The sequence below is a fragment of the Mirounga leonina genome, unplaced genomic scaffold (assembly GCF_011800145.1).
Source record: "Mirounga leonina isolate KUSES-001 unplaced genomic scaffold, KU_Mleo_1.0 Mir_165, whole genome shotgun sequence".
Lineage (NCBI taxonomy): Eukaryota > Metazoa > Chordata > Mammalia > Carnivora > Phocidae > Mirounga > Mirounga leonina.
Window position 1 is genome coordinate 3,395,842 of NW_023270415.1, and position 19,720 is coordinate 3,415,561.

The following is a 19,720-nucleotide window of genomic DNA, read 5'->3' on the forward strand; positions in this document are numbered from 1 at the left end:
CGATGCGGGACTCGATCCAGGGACTCCAGGATCATGACCTGAGCCGAAGGCAGTCGCTTAACCAACTGAGCCACCCAGGCGCCCTAGTGATTATGTTTTTTTTAAATCAAATTTAAACTACAAGAAAAACAACAAAAACAGTTCACACATTTCTCCTGCCCACTACTCCTTGCATCTGACAACCACCAATCTGATCTCTGCATCTGTGAGCTTGGTTACATATATATTTTAGATTCTATGTAGGAGAGATCATAAAGTATCTATCTTTCTTTGTCTAACTTTACTTTGCATAATGCCCCAAGGTCCATCTATATTATCACAAATGGCAATATATCATTCTTTCTTTATGGCCGAATAGTATTTCATTGTGTATATGTACCACATCATTTTTATCCATTTCTCTATCAATGGACACTTGGGTTGTACCCTATCTTGGATATTGTAAATAATGCTGCAATGAAAATGGGGCTGCATATTTTTTTTTCAGTTTATTCTTTTCATTTTCTTTGGATAAATAACCAGAAGGTATATTGCTGGATTGTACGGTAGTTTTATTTTTAATTTTTTGAGGAACCTCTATATATTCCATAGTGGCTGCACCAATTTACATTCCCACTCCCATGCAACACTGCATGAGAGTTCTCCTTTGTCCACATCCTCCCCAACACTTGCTATTTTTTGTCTTTTTGATTCTAGCCATGGTAACTGGTGTGAGGTCATCTCTCATTGTGGTTTTGACTTGCATTTCCCTGATGATTGGTGAGGTTAAGTATCTTTCCATGTACATCTTGGCCATCTGTATGTTTTCTTTGGAAAAATGTCTATTAAAGTCCTCTGCCCAGTGCTCGCTTCTGCAGCACATATACTAAAGTCCTCTGCCCATTTTTAACTTTTTTTTTTTTTTTTCCTATTGAGCTGTGTAACCTCTTTATATATTCTGGATACTAGACCCTTACCAGAAACATGATTTGGAAAAATTTTCTCCCATTCAGTAGGTTGCCTTTTCATTTTGTTGATCATTTCCTTTGCTGTGCAGAAGCTTTTTAGTTTGATTTAGTCCCCTTTTTAATTTTTTCTTTTGTTGCTTTTGATTTTAGTGTCAGATTAAAAAAAATCATCGCCAAGATCTATGTTAAAGAGCTTACTGATTTTGTTTTCTTCTAGAATTTTTATAGTTAGTCTTATGTTCAAATCTTTAATAAATTTGAGTTAATTTTTGTGTGTGGTATAAGAGAGTAGTTCATTTCATTAATTTGCACGTAACTGTCCAATATACCCAACATCATTTATTGAAGAGACTGTACCTTTGTTATTGAATATTCTTGGCTTTTTTGTCATAAAGTAGTTGACTGTATATGTGTGGATTTATTTCTGATTTTTTTATTTTGTTCCATTGATCTTTTTTTTTACACCAATACTATACTGTTTTTAATTACTGTAGCTTTGTATTGTTTGAAATCAGGGAGTGTGATGCCTTTAGGTTTTGTATTTCCTAGTGATTTAGTCTTAAATTTTTGTTTCTAAGAATTTGTCGATTTTATCTGGATCATTCAATTTTTTGACATATAATTGTTCATAGTACTCTCTTAAAATCTTTTTTAGTTTTATTGATTTGGCAATAACATCTCCACTTTCATTTCTGATTTTATTAATTCAGGTCTTCTTTCTTTTTTTATTTTTCTAGTCCATGTAGCTAAAATTTTGTCAATTCTTTTGATCTTTTCAAGGAATTTTTGGTTTCACTGATTTTCTCTACTGTTTTTCTAATATCTATTTTTTTAAAGATTTTATTTATTTATTTTAGAGAAAGAGAGAGAGAGTGCAAGTGGGGGCAGGGGAACAGGGAGAGAGAACCTCAAGTGGACTCACCGCTAAACATGAAACCTGACATGGTACTCAATATCATAATCCTGAGATCATGACCTGAGCTGAAATCAAGAGTCGGCCCCGCAGATGCCCATCTAGTATCTATTTTGATTATCATTGGTTCCTTCTTCTAGCTTTGGGCTTAGTTTGTCATCCTGCCTCCATTGCCTTAATTTGTCAAGTTGGGCTGTTGATTTGAGATCGTTCTTGTTTTTCATGTAAGAGTTTGCATCTATTGATTTTCTCCTTAGTATTACATTTCCTGGTCAGAGAAGATACTTTGTATGATATCTATCTTTTTCAAATCTACTGAGACATACTTTGTGGCCTACCACATGGCCTATCCTGGAAGATGTCCCATGTGCACTTGAGAGAATGAGTGTGCCATTGCTGTTCAGTAGAGTGTCTTGCATATGTCCGTTAGGTCTACTTAGTTACTATGTTTTTCAAGTTGACTCTTTCTGCTTTTTTGGTCTGGTTTTCTATCCATTATTCAGAGTGCAGTACTGAAGTCTCCAACTATTATTGTAGACCTATGTAATTCTCCCTTCTCTCAGTTTTTGTTTCATATATTTTGGTAGTCTGTTACTAGATTCACAAATGTTTATAATTATTTTATCTTCTTGATATGTTACACCTTTTATTAATATACAATGTGACCCTTTGTCTCTTATAAACTTTTTTTGATTTAAAGTCTATTTTGTCTCATAATTGTATAGCTACCATTGTACTCTTTTAGTTACTATTTGCATGGGATCTTTTTTTCCATTCTTATACTTTCAATTTCTTTGTGTCTTTTGGTCCAGGATGAATATCTAGTAGATAACACATAGCTGAATTATACGTTTTTATCCATTCTGCCAATCTCTGTCTTTTGATTTGAGAGTTAAATCCATTTACATTTAAAGTAAGGGACAGGGTATGTGCTATGGTGAGTGCTGTGAATTGTGTAAGACTGTTGAATCACAGACCTGTACCTCTGAAACAAATAGTACATTATATGTTAAAAAAAAAAAAAAGAAGAAGATAGCAGGAAGGGAAAAATGAAGGGAGGGAAATCAGAGGGGGAGACGAACCATGAGAGAGGATGGATTCTGAGAAACAAACTGAGGGTTCTAGAGGGGAAGGGGGTGGGGGATGGGTTAGCCTGGTCATGGGTATTAAAGAGGGCACGTACTGAATGGAGCACTGGGTGTTATATGCAAACAATGAATCATGGAACACTACATCAAAAACTAATGATGTAATGTATGGTGATTAACATAACATAATAAAAAAAAGTATAAGTAAAAGAAAACACAAATATAAACAGGAAAGAAAGAAGAAAAAGAAAGAAAAGAATAGAGGAGGGTAATGGCTGGGAGGAAGGCAAAAGGGTTGCGCTGTGGGCAGCGAAGATGACAGAAAGCCCCTCTCTGTAGGTGTTAAAGATTTCTGCACAGTGCTCACTCCTGTGAACAGGAGGCTGTGTCCTTTCTCATCTCCATTCAGGAAGGAGCCAAATATCAAGTTTGAGCAAGGTGGGCTGAGGTAGTACTGCTTCTCCTGTTCTTGACTCTTTGGAATCACTGCCAGCAATGAAACTATGATGTATAGATTTAGGATTTCTAGGACAACCTGTATCAAGTACACTGTTCCTGAGGCAAACAAGTGACATTTGAAAATCAAGCAGTCTCATCATGCTTTTGTTTGTTTCTTTGGGAAAGTACCTATAGGGAAATCAAATCCTACTGAGACATGTATTTCTCACAGGGTTGATGTTCCAAAATAAAACTTAAACCATAACTTGAAAAAAAATTAAAAAAAAATAAAGTAAGGGACTTATTTTGTCACTTTCCTTTGTCCTTTATTTCCTACATTACTTCTTTTCTGTTTAGTTGATATTTGGTAGTGAAATGTTTAAATTCTTATTTGCTTTTATGTATATTCTGTAGCTAATTTATTCATAGTTACCATGGGGCTCACATTTGACATTCTAAAACTATAACACTAATTTGAATTTATATTAACCTAACTTCAGTAACTTACAAAAACTCTGCTCCTTTACACCTCTGTCTGTATTGGTTTTGGATGTTGATGTCACAAAATTAAAAATCTTTACGCATTCTATGCCCCCCAAATTAAACTAGTAATTTTTTTAAATGCATTAGTCTCTTAAATTAGGTAAGAAACAAAATGCGGAGTTATAAACCAAAGTTAAAATAATGCTAGCTTTTAGTCTAATAATTTTTCATATTAATCTTTTAAATCATGTAGAAAAAAAGGTAACGTTATAAAGTAGTTAGTGTAATACTAGTTTTTTTTTTTAATTGCCAATGTATTGCCTTTCTTGAGAATTCTTTTTATAACTCCAAATTACAATCTAATATTCTTTCTCTTCACCCAGCAGGATTCCCCTGAGCATTGTTTGCAGGGCAGGCCTAGTTGTAAGGAACTCCCTCAGCTTTTATTTATTTATTTTTTTATGTTATGTTAATCACCATACGTTACATCATTAGTTTTTGATGTAGTGTTCTATGATTCATTGTTTGCGTATAACACCCAGTGCTCCATTCAGTACATGCCCTCTTTAATACCCATCACCAGGCTAACCCATCCCCCACCCCCCTCCCCTCTAGAACCCTCAGTCCATCGTCTCTCATGGTTCGTCTCCCCCTCCGATTTCCCCCCTTCACTCTTCCCTTCCTGCTCTCTTCTTCTTCTTCTTCTTCTTCTTTTTTTTAACATATAATGTACTATTTGTTTCAGAGGTACAGGTCTGTGATTCAACAGTCTTACACAATTCACAGTGCTCACCATAGCACATACCCTCCCCAATGTCTATCACCCAGCTACCCCATCCCTCCCACCCACCACCACTCCAGCAACCCTCAGTTTGTTTCCTGAGATTAAGAATTCCTCATATCAGTGAGGTTATATGATACATGTCTTTCTCTGATTGACTTATTTCTTTCAGTGTAATACCCTCCAGTTCCATCCATGTTGCAAATGACAAGATTTCATTCCTTTTGATGGCTGCATAATATTCCATTGTGTATATATACACCACATATATATACATATACACCACATCTTTTTTATCCATTCATCTGTCGATGGACATCTTGGCTCTTTCCATAGTTCCTTAGCTTTTTTTTTAGAAGAATGTTTTAATTTCCCCCACACTGTTGAAGGGCAGTTTTGCCAGATATAGGGATCTTGGTTGATAGCTTTTTTTGTTTTTTGTTTTTTGTTTTTTGTTTGTTTTTCTAGTTAGTACTTTGAGTATATTACCTACTGCTTTCTGGCTTTCAAAATTTCTGATGAGAAATCTGCTCATAATCTTATTGAGAATCAATTGTATATTATGTGTCATTTTTTTCTTGCTGCCTTCAAGATTTTCTCTGTCTTTGGCTTTTAATAATTTGACCAAAATGTGCCTTGATGTGTCTCTCTTTGAGTTTGGAGTTCATTGAGCTTTTTAGATGGGTGTGTTAATGTTCATTAAACTTAAGATAGTTCAGCAATTATTTCTTCAAATGTTCTCTTTGCTCCTTTCTCTCTGTCTTTGCCTTTTGAAACTTCCACTGCATGCATGTTTGTTTTCTAGGTGATGTCCCATAAGCTCCCTAGGCACTGTTTACTTTTCTTCAACCTTTTTTTCTTTCTGCACCTCAGACTCAATAATTTCCATTGCCTTATCTATAAGATTGCTGATTCTTTTTTTTTGCCTGTTCAAACCTGCCTTTGAATTTATTATACTTTTCACTTCCAGATTTTTTTTTTTTGTTTCTTTTTAGGCTTTCTCTTTATTAATATTTTCATTTTGTTTATACATAAACTTCCTGACTTTATATTCTTCTTTAGTTCTTTGACCATCTCCAAATCAGTTATTTTAAAGTCTTTATCTAGTAGATCTGCCAGTAGGTTATTTTTTAGAAACAGTTTCAGTTGATTTTTTTTTCTCTTTGAATGGGCCATACTTTCCAGTTTTTTTGTGTGCTTTGTGTTTGTGTGTGTGTGTGTATGCATGTGGTAAAACTGGACATTTGTGTCTAATAATATAACACTAGAAATCATATTGTCCTTTCCTGAGTTTTCTATTTTTAAAATAATTTTTGCTTAGTTTTTTTGTTTTTTTTTTTTAGTTTAACTTTTATAGGTGGTTGCTGTGCCAAGTATTGGTCTCAGATGTCAACTTAAGTTCTTCTTAGGCTTTTTCTGACTCTATGCTCTTTTACTGGACATACACAGCTGCTTTATAACTGTCACTGAATATACACTTGCATGTACATGTCCCGGCCTTTAAAATCTGACTCCCAAAGGAGAAAAAGAGAAAATTAAGGTGGTGGTAAAGAGCACTTAATCGCCTTAGAAGTCACTTCTGCGGGGGCGGGGGGGAGACTTACCATATTGGGGGAGGGTGCGGCAACAATGGCCTCCCATCTCTTTGTCTGCACCTCTGTGATCAGAAGCAGCAATCAGTGATCAGAACACAGATCCCCAATACTTGGAGGACAGGGTCATTGTGTGCTCACTCTGGCTTCCGAAAGCTGTGTGCAGGCTGCTCTAGGAACATGTGCACAGCTGCCTGACATCGGGCTGGGAATGGAGCATGTACAGCAGCTACTGTACTAAGAGCTAAAATTAACTATGATTTATTGTCCAAGCTTTCCCCCTGGAAGTTTCAGGCCTTCAAATAGAGTCCAGAACTCCAAAATTACATTAAACATATCCTGCCAGTGCAATTGTTGTTCAGGTGAGGAAAAACAGATTCCCTGTGCTTCCTATTTTGCCATCTTCCCAGAATCCTCTCCTTCCCCTTGCTTTTTTGAAAAGTATGTATGGTTAAGCAATATGGCATTTAATTTTCCTCTGTTTTACCTTTATAAATATTGTATTATAACACATATCATTTTCAGATGCTTAAATTTTCTTCATGTAACATTTTATTTCAAATACTTAATGCTCCCTTTGTGAGACTCTGTTAATACATGAAATAGCAGATGTCTCTTATACATTCATTTCACACTTTGAGGGACTAGCAAACTATTTTCCAAATTGCTGCATTAATTCCAGGGGATAAGAGATGGATTTCCGTGGCTGCAGTGAAGGACATTGACTATGACTTCTGACTTTTTGCAATAATTGTATACAGGTTTATTTTGTCAGGGCAGTGATAGAAACAAAAGACAGAAAGACACCCAATAATTCACAGACTAATGCCATTGTAGAAGTCTACAAAGGATAGGGCACCTGGGTGGCTCAGATGGTTAAGTGTCTGCCTTCGGCTCAGGTCATGATCCCGGGGTCCTGGGATCGAGTCCCGCATTGGGCTCCCTGCTAGGCGGGGAGCCTGCTTCTCCCTCTGCCTCTGCCTCTCTCTCTCTCTCTCTCTCTCTCTGACTCTCATGAATAAGTAAATAAAACATTTAAAAAAAAAAAGAAGTCTACAAAGGATATTCTCTGAATACAATAAGAAAATGTATATATAATTATTGCTTAAGCAATTCAATGTAAATGAGAGAAATATGAGATTCATGAAAGTATCTGTTAAATGTACAATTGCATGCATAATTTTTTTCATTTCTGTGGTTATATTCCTTAGTGTTTGGTACATAATAAACTATCCAAAATTTTAGCAACTCGAAAAAATAAGTAGTTATTATTGCTTATGTGACTATGAGTCAGCTAAAAATCTCTAGTCTTGGCTCTTGCATGTTTCTGTGGTTGACTGTGAGTCAGATAAGCACTTTTGGTGACTTCTCAAACATCCAGGGCCTCAGATGGGACAATTAGTCTCTCCTCTGTGTGAGCTTTCATCATTCAGCAGGCTCTTCTGGGCTTGTTATTTCCACTGGAAAAGTTCTGAGAGAAAGTGGAAATATGCAAAGCTTTTTGAGCCCTGGTTCCAGTACTAACATATTTTTCATTTTGTGGAAACTACTCATCAAGCCCAGCATAGATTTAAGCGGTAAGGAACTAAACACTCTTACTGGGAGATGCTATGGGCCAATTGCAAAAGGTCTGAGTATAGGGAAGAGTTAAGAATTATGACCCTTTTTACAATTTCTGTCATGGTTTTGAAAGATGTGATTTTTCCCTGTCTCTATTATCCTAAGCTGACTGATAAATCAGCTCATTGCCTTGACACAGTAATCTTATAAAATGTATTTTGAAATGCAAGCCAAGAAAACATCACTGTGTCACCTATTATGTTTCTGTAAATATTATGAAAATAATTAATTAATAATTATTTTGGCATTCTTGAAGCAAAACCCTAAAATGTCATTAATAATATTCCTACCCCCTGTAGTGTGGAATGCTTGTTACTAGCCTGCAACATGAAGGTAAATCCTGACCCCTGTGGTTATAACACACTGCAGTATGCATGCTTTTAACTGCCCTTGGCAAGTTTAATTTGAGGTTGTCATTCTATTGCAACATACTTTATTTTGTAAATAAAGACTCATGTTTGGAGGACACAGAATGCCTTTTGTTAACTATAATAGAGTGCTTGAGTGAGTTTGGGCAAGAAGAAAGCTTACTGCAGTTCTGCTGAGATCAGTTTCAACAGAGCTTGATTTTTTTGTTTTGTTTTGTTTTGTTTTTTTTCATTTCGTAACATCAAAGCTGATAGAATTTTCCAAATAGTGACAAATATTCCATTTTGAAAGCTCTGACTTGTGAAATTCTTATTGTTCATAAAACGGAAAAAAAAGTTGTTTTGAAAACACATCAAAATTTACTTTCCAGTTGAATAATGATGCTTTGTCTTAGAAGTCTATGAAGAAACCCTATGTTGAAACCCAAGTAGGATTTGGATAATGCTGTGCCTTATTAAGTGATGATTGTTTAAAATGTCTATATGGATGAATAATGTTCCAAAATACTTTAGATTTCATTTATTTAATTTTCTTTCTTTAACTTTTCAACACTTATGCCTGAATTTGTTTTCTTCAATGGTATTTGTGGTACAGTGTTTTCGGTGAATAACAATTTATGAAAACCCAGCATAGGGCATACAAGCAATATGAATATATCTGTATTAAATGACATACCTTGAATAACTGAAGTCAGGAATGTGTTTGTAAAGTCATGAGTATTCTCTTAAATTTTTCATTTAAAATTTTTCTATTCAATTCCTAAATCAAAAAATAGAGTTGGATTTCTGGTTCTAAAGAAACTGGAGTAGCATAAGTTTTGCCCACTTCTTACACAAGTACAGCTTAAGATCCTAGACATTATATATAAAACATGCATATTATGACCTGGAAAGGCAGAGATAGAAAGGCAGACCAGTCAGTGAACTTAGAACCTGAGGAAAGACGTGGTAACCAGGTCCCTAGAATTTCTTTTTTTGCCTTGTATTTCCCAGTTGGCAGAAACTTTGAATCCTTCCCTTCTTGGATTTTCTTAAGCAATAAATTATTCTACTTACCTTCTTTAGGTATTGACTTAATAGCATTAGCAAATTCGGTTTTTTTTTTTTTTTTTTGGTTTTTAATTTTTATTTGGCTTCTTTGTTTCACTCATGGTATTACATTATGAAGTCTTTGTGGTGACACCAACTACTGTTTAAAAGTAAACATCAATGGGTGGTTGTGGAATTGAAGCTGGTGAGTATGTGAAGTAAAGACATAAACTGAGACATTTAGCCATCGGGTTTCCTTTTCCTTTTTCACTTGTACTTGCTACTGCTTGTGCCTGGGGATGTAAGAATCGTTGCTTAAGGCGATACCGGTCCCCCTCTATAACCAGAGAAATCAGGTGTGGAGCTGCCAGAGTGATGACAGCACATTGTTCTCTAAGCAGTGTTCCTACTCTTACACCTCAATAGGGACCTGTGGAACAAGGACATGTTTCATTTATTTGTTTTTAATTGGAGAGGTTTGCTGTATATTTATTATTTCTGAAATAAAACCCATGGAATACATCTATAGGAAAAAAGAAATGCAGAAAATGGGATCAGGTTAAATAATTAGTTCATGGAAAACAACTAAATAAACAACAAAAGCTTAAATTTTATGTACCTTGAGATACAATATTGAGAATTGTACTGCAATTGATATTATTCTCACCGAATACATAATTCTGAATCATCAAATTTATGAATTAAAAAATAACCCTCATCACAGGCAGGGTTTCCCAAGGCTGCAGTCATGTGTCAGCTGGGCTATGTTCTGACCCTGAGCTCAGGGTCTTTTTCCAAATCCATATAAGTCATTGACAGAATCCAGTTTTTTGTGTTTGTGGGACTGATTTCCCTATTTTTATGTTGCATCAGCCAGTGACTGCTCTGAGCTCCTCCTACTAGCAGCCTTCTGAAGGTCTTAGGTATGTGGTCTTCCCCAACAAGGCAGCTTAATTCTTCAAAGGAGGAGAATCTTTCCCAGTTTGAATCTCTGACCCTTTGTAAGACCTCCCCTCCCTTGGCCAAATCCAGCTACCTTAAGATAATCTCCCTCAAATTAGTTGACTCAAAATTAACTGATTTTGCAAAATCCCTTTGTGTTTGTCATCTAATGGAAACCCATCACAGAAGTGAAATACATCATAGTCACAAGCTCAACCCACAATCAAGACATCAGAGGGGAAGGGATCATACAGTGTATATACCAGGGCGTGGGAATCTAGGAGCCAGTCCAGAATTATTCCTACCATAGTCCAGAAGCTTATATTCTACTTTAGGGTTCTCAACATGGCTAAGGTTCAGATTTCGCTGTGGATCTTATTAAAAAGTCATATATTATTAATCATAGGCCTCTGTATAGAATCATATATATATCTTTGATGAGCTATGCAAGCAATTTCTCTGCAGCCAGCTGTATGCATCTGGAACTTCTCCTGATAACCACTGTTCTATTAAATACAACATTTCACTTGCTTATCATTTTAATAAAGTGTTAGAGCATTTTGAAAACTACGATTGAGTTCATGGGAGGACAAATAACATAAATGAGATCATTAAAAATGAAGTGGCAAAGGCAGAAACATCATTCTAGCCTTTGGAATTAGCAATCTCTTAACAGGCCTTGATGTATAGAGGCTAACCCCCTCTCCTCAGTATAAAAGTGAGTTAATAGCTATGTCTCATTAAAAATAATGGCATCAAATCAAAGACTATTCCTCATAAGGAGTGCTTTTAAATGATATCAATAATTTAAACTTGGAGTCTAATTCTTAAGGCTGTGGTATTGGCAGCTTATATCTAAATGCTGACTACTGACAGATACTATTTTGGGCAGATTACCAAATAGGCTTTTGTACTTTTTTTATAAGTCAATTTCCCCAAAATGTGTTCTGCAGAACTCAGTCTTATGATATTAGCCATTTGGGAAATACTTATGATGTTATTTTTCCCCTTGGTGATTCACAAGGTTTTGAGTTACTCCTAGAAATTCACAAAGAAATGTGTTAAAAATGTATATGATATAAACATAAATGGGATGCATGTCTTCCTTATGGATAAAGTGAATAAATTTCAGTGTATGATTTTATTGCCTCTATTTTGAATGCTCATAGGACTTTTAATTTTGCTTTCTGCATCTAGACTATTCTCCAGAATGTTAAGATTGCCAGAGAAGTGACCTCTGAAAAAGGAAAACATTGCTCTACCTAAATTCAGGTAAGACCGTTACTTTTCAAAAAGTCATTGTGGGTAAATTAATGAAAAAAAATATTCATTTTTCTACATTTCTATTATAAGTTGTTTTCTTCAATATTAAGCTTTATGAAGCCTCTTTCCTCTAGAACAATATAAGAAATTTTTTTTAATTTCCTGGTGTGGGGAGGGGGGCAACACTCCGAACACATGTTAATGTTCAGTAGTTAGACTTCATTTGGACATAGCTTTCCACCATATTTATTTAAACAACTGTATTAAATTCATATTGTTCCTTTAATGAGCATCATTCAGAGGAAAGAGCAATACAAAGTTTCTGAAGCTTACGTGATTAGGTGAGGGGTCCATGACTCCTGATCAAGGTGGGAACTGGTGTCACCACTTTTGTGAGCTCTGCCGGCCCAGAGAAAGGGTAAATCCCAGAGAAAGGGTAAATATGTGCCCGTACAAGGGGGGGCCTTGGCTAAGTGTTTTAAAATGCTTCACAACATTAGAGCCTAGGGAACGATCACAGTCTCTGTTGTTTATTCAGAACAAGGTTGAGAACGGGTAATGAAAATTAGTAAAGTAAATCGAATATGCCTTCAGAAAGGGAGCTCATGAATCAGTAGAGGCAAAGCAGGTGCAAAATGAGTAGAAGTCTCTGACTTTGGCTCTAGGACAAATATTACTTTTGGAAGGACTCATACTCTATTTACTAGGAAAAGCAGAATCTGGTCACTAAAGTCTAGGATTGAAGTTACTAAATCTATTTTCCTAATAAATTTTCACAGTATTTTTGAGTTCTTATTTCCTCTCATGCAAGGACTTATATTATGGTTTTAGTGAGACTAATGAAACTCATTGTCATCTTTTATGTTTAAAGGAACATTAACACTTAAAAGTGTGCTGTGTACATATTGTTGTATTAAATTATATTTAAATGCAGTATTAAAATGTCAGGAATTCTTGAGTATATATCTGTGTTTTATGAAAATCATAGAGTTCTGGGACTAAATGCATCCACACAGATGGCCTATTAGCGGATTTCCCAGACTGTGTTCTCGAGGAGTATGGCAAAGTTCAGAGTCACTTAAGATAATAAACAACTAGATCTGAAGTTGTTCTGGTTACTCAATATTCTAAATTATTTAATAATAAATATTTAGAACGGAACCCATATAATGCCATATTAATCACAATAGAACTCAGATAGAGACAGATATTGCTAATAGATTCATTCTTCCTTCCTCACTGAATCCTGATCCCTAACCACCTGAATGCATGTAGTTTTTGGCCTCATGTTAAAACACAAATCATTCTCATCATTTGAATAAACCTAGAAAATTCTAAAACACATTTTCCAAGGAATCAAAAGGAACACATCCCAGTGCATCAGAAAATTATATTCAAGGTTTTCAAATGATTTTTAATCACTAGACTGTTTTCATAGTTAGACCTTTTCTCCAAATAAAATATCAGAGAGAAGCCCAAAAGATAAAAGAGAGGGGTAAAAAAAATATATATATATATATTGAAACAGGAGTGGGTGTTCCAGAACTACTTGGTTTCTTTACCTCTGCTTTTCCTTACCTCTGAATCCATTCCTCATTCCCCAAAACCCTACAGATCTGACAGACATTAATATTTCCTGGAAGCCTGTGATTCTTTGGCTTCTCAGTTCTTTCCTTTGAAGCCCATGTGGAAGCATTAACTTAAACAGAGACAGACAGCGAAACATAAAAGTGGGAATTGCCAGGATTATGCTGTGCTAGCCAGAGATGGAAAAGTGACTGCTGTGTGAAAGAGATCATTTATTACCTACTTAGGTTTCCCAGTGTCAGGTGTTACCCTGTATGTGTTCACTTCACCATTGTGCAAATCTCCCTCTACATGATTTTGAAGTATCATACCCTGTACATGTTGTTGGAAGCCCAAGAGAGGTACCTATAAATGAAAACAGGGAGAAAGGCAGTCACAAAGAGAATAATGGAAATTCATTTGAGGGTGGCTATTACCTCACAACGAATAGTTAATACTTTATTTAAAAAATATCTCTAGATGCATTTCAAACATTTCTCTTCATCTTAGGTATAGATCTTTGCCTCCTACGTTTGTTTGTTTGTTTTAGTTTAACACACCTTATTGATAAGCAACATGTCTGAATTGATAATGCTTTTTTTTGGAAGATTTTATTTATTTATTTGAGAGAAAGGGGGTGGAGCGACCACGAGCTGGGGGGAGTGGCAGGCAGAGGGAGAAGCACATTCCCCATTGAGCAGACAGCAGGACTTGAGGCCTTGATCCCAGGACCCTGGGATCATGACCTGAGCTGAAGGCAGATGCCCAACCGACTGAGCCACCCAGGTGCCCCTGAACTGATACTGTTTTGAGACAGGTTGAATAAAGAAGAGAAATACTAAACATGGTCTAATAACACATAGCCTACCCACATTGCGTATTTTCTGATACTTTGTACATATGAAATATTTCAAAACTACATGTCTCAGCATATACTGTACTGGATTCCTTACAGTTTCTGACCTGACCTGTAGAATTTTACTTGTGCCTCCAATGTTTTATTCATGCTTATATTTGTCCACATTTAAAGCTAAACTGGCTTCATGTTTGAATGGAAAATAGCCCCATGAGCAAAAGCAAACTGGATGTCCACTGGGTGAGCAGCTGTCCCAGCCTGCTCACCTGTCCCTAATTTCTGCTGGCTGCCCTCTCTACTTGGCTAAAGGAATTTTCCTGGGCTTTTTCTTATTGTCAGAACAAGATTACTCTAATATAAATACTTAATATTTGAATGTGTAGAATTTTTTTCTATTACTGCTTCTCCCTGGTTTGAGGATGTTTGAGGCATCTGACATTGTACTTTGATTGGTCTTCCTGTGGTCTGTTCCTTTTTGTTACACACTGCATCTGCGACTGGGGTGCAACTTCTGTAGGCCCATTTGCCACTAGGATTGTTATTCAAATTCCCAGTCCTTTCAGGCATGTTTGTGATTTTAGTCATTGGCTTCAATGGTAAAACATCTGTATTTTTGGTTTTGTTGGCTCTGTTGTCTGTCCTGAGTAAAGGAACACAATTATCAAACGCGAAGAAGCTTAGCCTTGAGCACAAAACTGGCTTTATATTCTAAGCAACTTTCTTAATGTTTTCTGACTGAGCCCCACTCCCCATCTACCTTGTTTACAGAAATTTGACTGAAGAAGTTGCCTGTGGGAGGTGTAGCTCCTGGTCATGGTGCAAAGAGCAATGCTGTTCCCTGCTGACTTGTTTTGGTTTTTGCTTATTTTCTGTTTCTCTTTGTGACCCCAGGATCTACCGTCATGCCAATGTGAATAAGGTCCCAATAAATAAATTTTTTATATTATTTTATTTTATTTTATTATGTTATGTTAATCACCATACATACATCATTAGTTTTTGATGTAGTGTTCCATGATTCATTGTTTGCTTATAACACCCAGTGTTCCATTCAATACGTGCCTTCTTTAGTACCCATCACCAATAAATATTTCAAAAAAAATTAATAGGTTGATGAAAATATTTTTGGAGCTGCATTCTGTGCATTTTATTTATTCATTTTAGAGAGAGAGTGTGCACAAGTGGGGGGAGGGACAGGGGAGAGAGAGAGAGAGAGAGAACCTCAAGCAGACTCCCTGTTGAGCACAAAACCCACTGCAGAGTTTAGTCTTATGACCCTGAGATCATGACCTGAGCCAAAATCAAGAGTTGGTCACTTAACCGACTGAGCCACCCAGGTGCCTCTGAATTCTATGTGTTGTAGACATTCTCTCATAGTTGAAAAAAGACTGGCTACATTATATACATATATATATATATATATATATATATATATATATATATATTCCTCTGATTATATATATATTATATATATATATATATATAATACTGATTACTCTGATTACTCTCCTTTCTATTTCCTACTCAGTATGTGTAGATTTCTGGTAGCTCTTGGTATTGCTTTCCATCATGGACGGATTAATGTAGGTTGCTTTAATCTTGATAATTCCATTCTGTCTCCCTCTATTCTGGAAAATTCAATGAAGAGAAGATTGGATAATTCTGGCTGGATGAAGACTATTGGCAGCCTCTCAGGGCTCAAAGTATATTCATGTATCTGTGTCTGGCTGTGAAGAAGATTCACAAAATCCTTAGGTTACTGTCAGATACCTTTGGTGATAAAGGAAACAACAAAAAATTCTAAAGAAATATCATAAATATCATCACTTTAAATGTTGGACATTGTATCAAAGCTACAGAGCCAAATTGGAGAAATCTTGGAGTATGGCAACTAAAATGATGGAGGGATACATTGCCCGCTTGAGAGAGTGGACCTAGTTGATACACTGTCCACATCCTCTCAGTCCTGCCCAGTTTTCCAACTTTAGCTGCTTTCATTGCTTTTAGGCTGGAAATATTCCTGGGGATCACTCATACCATTCCCATGCATATAAAACCTCTGTTGCAGTCAGTACCTTATTTCCTGTCATCCCTGACAGTCTCTCCTGATGCTGCACATAAGCACCTGTCTTTAGCATAGCCTCTCTTTTTTCCCACAGAGGCAGAGCTGTAGCAGTTAGAGGGCCTGATTCAACCCAGCTGGACCCATGGAGTCTCTGGTTTCCTAGACTCTGCTCAGAGATACTGGTTGTGCCAAGCAGAAATACAAGGGGTTACAGGTTCACTAAGCAAACTTTGATCAATGAAACAGGATCAGGGATGACTTTGTGGGAGGGAGAAGTATGCACTCAGAGAGGGCCCTGCACACAGAGGAGCCCCACATTTGATTTGATTTGCATTAAGTTTCACTCTTTGTGTGCTGAAGTTCTATAGGTTTTTTTCAAAAATATAGTGTCATGTACCTATTAGAATATCATGCAGAGGAGTTTCAGCACGCAACAATATTCCCTGTGCTTGGCCTTTTTAGCCCTCCTCCTTTCCTTCTAAACTCCTGGAAACCGCTTTTTGTTTCATTTTGAATCATCTCTATAGTTTTGCCTTTTCCCAAATGTAATGTAACAGGAATCATACAGTGTGTAGCCTTTTCAGCTTGGCTTCTTTCACTTAACAATATGCATTTAAGAGTCATTATATTTTTTTGTGTGGCTTCTTTGGTACTTTCTTTTTATCTGAATAATATGCCATTCCATAGAGGTACCACAGTTTGTATATTCACTTACCTACTGAAGGAAATTATGAAGAAAGCCTCTATAAATCTTCCTGTGAAGGTTTAATATGTTCTTGAATCAGTTGGCTGAATATCTAATAATGCAACTGCTGTATCATATGATAAGAATATAGATAGTCTTGTAAAAACCTATAAAACTCTTACCATTTTGCATTCCTGCCAGCAATGGAGAGCTCCTGTTGCTCCACACCCTTGCCAGCAAATGATATTGTGAGTTTTAAAATTTTGTTTTTTTAAAAATATTTAACTTTTATAGTACCTTTTTTTAAAATTAGGAACCAAGGCATTAACATACTTTAAAATATACTCATAGTAAGTAGAGACATTTTTTTTTTTCCAAAACAAGAAAGTTTGTTAACACAATATCAAGCAGATATACGTCATGGATGATATTTGGTGGGGGACATAGACATTAAAGAATTAATAACAAAAATAAAGTAGTTATAAATTCAAAATGAATTAAAGACCTAAATGTGAGACTTGTAACCCTGAAAATCCTAGAGGAGAACACGGGCAGTAACCTCTTTGACATTGGCCGTAGCAACTTCTTTCTAGGTATGCCTCCTGAGGCAAGGGAAACAAAAGCAAAAATAAACCATTGGGAACTCATTAAATTAAAAAGGTTCTGCACAGTGAAGGAAGCAGTCAACAAAAGTAAAAGGCAACCTATGGAATGGGAGAAGATATTTGCGAATGACATATCTGAAAAAGGGTTAGTATCCAAAATATATAAAGAACTTATAAAACTCAACACTCAAAAAACCAAATAATCCAAATGAAAAATAGGCAGAAGAACAGACATTTTACCAAAGAAGACATACAGGTGGCCAAGAGACACATGAAAAGATGTTCAACATCACTGATCATCAGGGAAATACAAATCAAAACTACAATGAGATATTTCCCCACACATGTCAGAGTGGTTAAAATCAACAACACAAAAAACAATAGGTGTTGGTGAGGATGTGGAGAAAGGGGAACCCTCCTACACTGTTGTTGGGAATGCAAGCTGGTGCAGCCACTCTGGAAAGTAGTATGGAGGTTCGTCAAAAAGTTAAAAATAGAACTACCCTATGACCCAGCATTTGCACTACCAGGTATTTACCCAAAGAATACAAAAATACTAATTCAAAGGGATACAGGCACTCCAATGTTTATAGCAGCATTATCTATAATAGCCAAAGTATGGAAACACCACAAGTGTCCATCTACTGACTAATGGTTGAAGAAGAAATGGTATACATATATACATATAATAGGATATACTCAGCCATAAAAAAGAATGAAATCTTGCCATTTGCAATGACATGGTTGGAGCTGGAGAGTATTATGCTAAAGGAAATAAGTCAGAGAGAGAGAAATACCATGTGATTTCACTCAAATGTGTAATTTGAACAAATGAATAAAGGGAAAATAAAAAGTGAAGTGGAGGCAAACCAAGAAACAGACTCTTTTTTTTAATGTTATGTTAGTCACCATACAGTACATCATTAGTTTTTGATGTGGTGTTCCATGAGAAACAGACTCTTAATGTTAGAGAGCAAACTGATGGTTACCAGAGGGAAGGTGTGTTGGGGGATGGGTTAAATAAGATTAAGGAGGGCACTTGTGATGAGCAGTGGTTGTTGTATGCAAGTGTTGAATTACTAAATCGTACAGCCGAAACTAATATTACACTGTATGTTAACTAGCTGGAATGTAAATAAAAAATTAAAAATAGAAATTAAAAAATAATAAATCTATGTACCTCAAACAGAAAAAAAAAAAGGTAGTTATAATTAGTTGGAAGTTCTATGAAGGGAAGACTAAGTAGCTATGGGAGAAACCAAATGAGATTTCTTCTTCTTTCCCTTCCCCTTCTTGCCTCTCCTCCCCCTTGTTTTCCTCCTCCCCTCTCCCCCTCCAGCCCCTCAACTGAGAACTGTAAAGACATTTTAGGGGGTTGCCTAACATTAAATATTGGAATGAACAAATTGGAAAATGCAATTAAAAACAACACAAATTAATGCATAAATGAACAGATACAATATGAAGCCTCTTCATCAACTCATAGCATATATACCTAGTCAGTACTTAGTCAAAAACTTCCTCCACCTCTCAGAGAAATTTAGTCATATAATTGGACATTTCTTACTCTTGAAATACCAGTTATTCATAACATCTGCAACCATCCGTTCTTCCTGTCTTTTCACCTATTTTCTGATGATTATTTTTGTTCTTCCTATCTTGATCTATTTTTGCTTTATTCTTAAATCTCATCTTTCTTCAATGCTGTTAACTCTGTATGTACTAATTCTTTACAGGAATGTCCTTTATTCTAGTAAAAGCCTTCTTATAAGAACCAAACACAAGGGGTGCCTGGGTGGCTCAGTTGGTTAAGCGACTGCCTTCAGCTCAGGTCATGATCCTGGAGTCCCAGGATCGAGTCCCACATCGGGCTCCTTGCTCAGCAGGGAGTCTGCTTCTCCCTCTGACCCTCCCCCCTCTCATGCTCTCTCTCTATCTCATTCTCTCTCAAATAAATAAATAAAATCTTAAAAAAAACAAACAAACAAACACAAATCCCACCACCTTCCACAAATTTTGCAGGTGCCCCAATCCTAATTAATTATTTTTTTTTCCCTATACATACATGATGACATTTTAGATTATTTTTGTCTGTTTTCCCTACCAAATTCTGAACTCCCAAAGAGAAAGGATTGGATTTACTCCATTACTAATACTTGTTCAACCCTGTTCATTTCCTCCAGCTTATCAGAACCAGGGGTCTCCAGTCTCTGTTGGTGGAAACTGCCCTGGGCATGATTTGCAATTAACTAACTCTGTCTCAGATTCCATGTCCCTATACATCTTCCAGTCTCCAAACTCATTTTTCTGTACCTTGTACCCCTCAGATACTGCATCTGGCTGTTTGGACTTGATCTTTGTGTTTGATTTTCCTAATGGACTTTAACATAAATGTGACCCCTGGCTCTTGTAATTATCTTGATGCAATTCCAGCATTCTTGCCTTTGTACAAACTAAAGCTCCAGGAACAGCCATTTGG

General features: G+C 36.2%; 1 protein-coding gene across 1 annotated transcript in view; it reads left to right on the forward strand.

Moving 5' to 3' along the window:
- SNTG1 (syntrophin gamma 1) overlaps positions 1–19,720 on the forward strand; it is a 956,725-nt gene that overhangs the window by 296,469 nt on the left and 640,536 nt on the right. Inside the window, exon 2 of the mRNA XM_035011136.1 lies at positions 11,399–11,473. The gene's annotated coding sequence lies outside the window, so the exon portion shown is untranslated. The remainder of the gene's footprint in view (positions 1–11,398; positions 11,474–19,720) is intronic.